Source organism: Triticum aestivum, chromosome 2B (genome assembly GCF_018294505.1).
Source record: "Triticum aestivum cultivar Chinese Spring chromosome 2B, IWGSC CS RefSeq v2.1, whole genome shotgun sequence".
NCBI classification, from domain to species: Eukaryota; Viridiplantae; Streptophyta; class Magnoliopsida; order Poales; family Poaceae; genus Triticum; species Triticum aestivum.
In genome coordinates, this window is record NC_057798.1 from 697152603 (window position 1) to 697155469 (window position 2867).

A 2867-nucleotide genomic window follows, 5' to 3' on the forward strand; every position below is an offset into this window, starting at 1 on the left:
CTCACGGACGCCGCCGCCGCCGGCACCTGGAGGGGGGAAACGGACGCGTCGGGTCTACACGGAGTGGATGTAGCTGTGGGTTTGGCCCGGATGTTGCTCCAAAGTGTTCCTCTGGGCCGACCTAACACAACCGGGTGGAGAGGTCCACTGGTCAAAGCCCGTCCGTGCAAAGTCAAAGGGCTAGATCCCGTGGTCAAACGCTACAGGGTTAGGCGGGACGGGGGCCCTGGGGGGGTAGCAATGCCACCGGAGCGTCGTACCGGGCCCTCATACATGCGGGGTGGTGTTGTGGCATGTCCGAAGAGGCGGCACGCGTCTCCGGGTTGTGGCCCCCCCTCACGGACGGCAATGAAACGGTAGTAGACGTTCTGCGGTAACGATGCAGCGTGAATATTATTAAATACTTGGAGCGCGATAAAATCATGAGTTTTTTACACAACATGGGCACATGTGCTATAGGACTGATGGTAATTTTTCATAATTTTTTGTGATGGAGAAGTATCTGAACACTTCCCTCTACGCGGATTGGTCTTCGCACGTCTACGACTGTGGCCGGCGGCCTCCGGGGGCTAGCATACCGTCAAATCTTGCGTAGGCGGCCTCTCACAAGTCTGGAAGTGTTGAGGCGGTTGCAAACGCCCAGCACGCGTCTCCGGGGTGTGCCCGCCCCTCACGAAAGCCGCCGCCGGCGGCACCTGGGGGGGGGGGAAACGGATGAGTCGGGTCTACACGGAGTGGATGTCGCTGTGGGCCTGGCCCGGATGTATCTCCAAAGTGTTCCTCTGGGCCGACCTAACACAACCGGGTGGAGAGGTCCACTGGTCAAAGCCCGTCCGTGCAAAGTCAAAGGGCTAGATCCCGTGGTCAAACGCTACAGGGTTAGGCGGGACGGGAGCTCTGGGGGTAGCAATGCCACCGGAGCGTCGTACCGGGCCCTCATACATGCGGGGTGGTGTTGTGGCATGTCCGAAGAGGCGGCACGCGTCTCCGGGTTGTGGCCCCCCTCACGGACGGCAATGAAACGGTAGTAGACGTTCTGCGGTAACGATGCAGCGTGAATATTATTAAATACTTGGAGCGCGATAAAATCATGAGTTTTTTACACAACGTGGGCACATGTGCTATAGGACTGATAGTAATTTTTCATAATTTTTTGTGATGGAGAAGTATCTGAACACTTCCCTCTACGCGGATTGCTCTACGCACGTCTACGACTGTGGCCGGCGGCCTCCGGGGGCTAGCATACCGTCAAATCTTGCGTAGGCGGCCTCTCACAAATCTGGAAGTGTTGAGGCGGTTGCAAACGCCCAGCACGCGTCTCCGGGGTGTGCCCCCCCCTCACGGACGCCGCCGCCGCCGGCACCTGGAGGGGGGAAACGGACGCGTCGGGTCTACACGGAGTGGATGTAGCTGTGGGTTTGGCCCGGATGTTGCTTCCCGGTGTCCCTCTGGGCCGACCTAACACAACCAGGTGGAGAGGTCCACTGGTCAAAGCCCGTCCGTGCAAAGTCAAAGCGCTAGATCCCGTGGTCAAACGCTACAGGGTTAGGCGGGACGGGGGCCCTGGGGGGGTAGCAATGCCACCGGAGCATCGTACCGGGCCCTCATACATGCGGGGTGGTGTTGTGGCATGTCCGAAGAGGCGGCACGCGTCTCCGGGTTGTGGCCCCCCTCACGGACGGCAATGAAACGGTAGTAGACGTTCTGCGGTAACGATGCAGCGTGAATATTATTAAATACTTGGAGCGTGATAAAATCATGAGTTTTTTACACAACGTGGGCACATGTGCTATAGGACTGATGGTAATTTTTCATAATTTTTTGTGATGGAGAAGTATCTGAACACTTCCCTCTACGCGGATTGCTCTTCGCATGTCTACGACTGTGGCCGGCGGCCTCCGGGGGCTAGCATACCATCAAATCTTGCGTAGGCGGCCTCTCACAAGTCTGGAAGTGTTGAGGCGGTTGCAAACGCCCAGCACGCGTCTCCGGGGTGTGCCCCCCCCCTCACGGACGCCGCCGCCGCCGGCACCTGGAGGGGGGAAACGGACGCGTCGGGTCTACACGGAGTGGATGTAGCTGTCGGATTCGCCCGGATGTTGCTCCAAAGTGTTCCTCTGGGCCGACCCGACACAACCGGGTGGAGAGGTCCACTGGTCAAAACCCGTCCGTGCAAAGTCAAAGGGCTAGATCCCGTGGTCAAACGCTACAGGGTTAGGTGGGACGGGGGCCCTGGGGGGGTAGCAATGCCACCGGAGCGTCGTACCGGGCCCTCATACATGCGGGGTGGTGTTGTGGCATGTCCGAAGAGGCGGCACGCGTCTCCAGGTTGTGGCACCCCTCACGCACGGCAATGAAACGGTAGTAAACGTTCTGCGGTAATGATGCAGCGTGAATATTATTAAATACTTGGAGCGTGATAAAATCATGAGTTTTTTTACACAATGTGGGAACATGTGCTATAGGACTGATGGTAATTTTTCATAGTTTTTTGTGATGGAGAAGTATCTGAACACTTCCCTCTACGCGGATTGCTCTTCGCACGTCTACGACTGTGGCCGGCGGCCTCCGGGGGCTAGCATACCGTCAAATCTTGCGTAGGCGGCCTCTCACAAGTCTGAAAGTGTTGAGGCGGTTGCAAACGCCCAGCACGCGTCTCCGGGGTGTGCCCCCCCCCCCTCACGGACGCCGCCGCCGGCGGCACCTGGAGGGGGGAAACGGACGCGTCGGGTCTACATGGAGTGGATGTAGCTGTGGGCCTGGCCCGGATGTTGCTCCAAAGTGTTCCTCTGGGCCGACCTAACACAACCGGGTGGAGAGGTCCACTGGTCAAAGCCCGTCTGTGCAAAGTCAAAGGGCTAGATCCC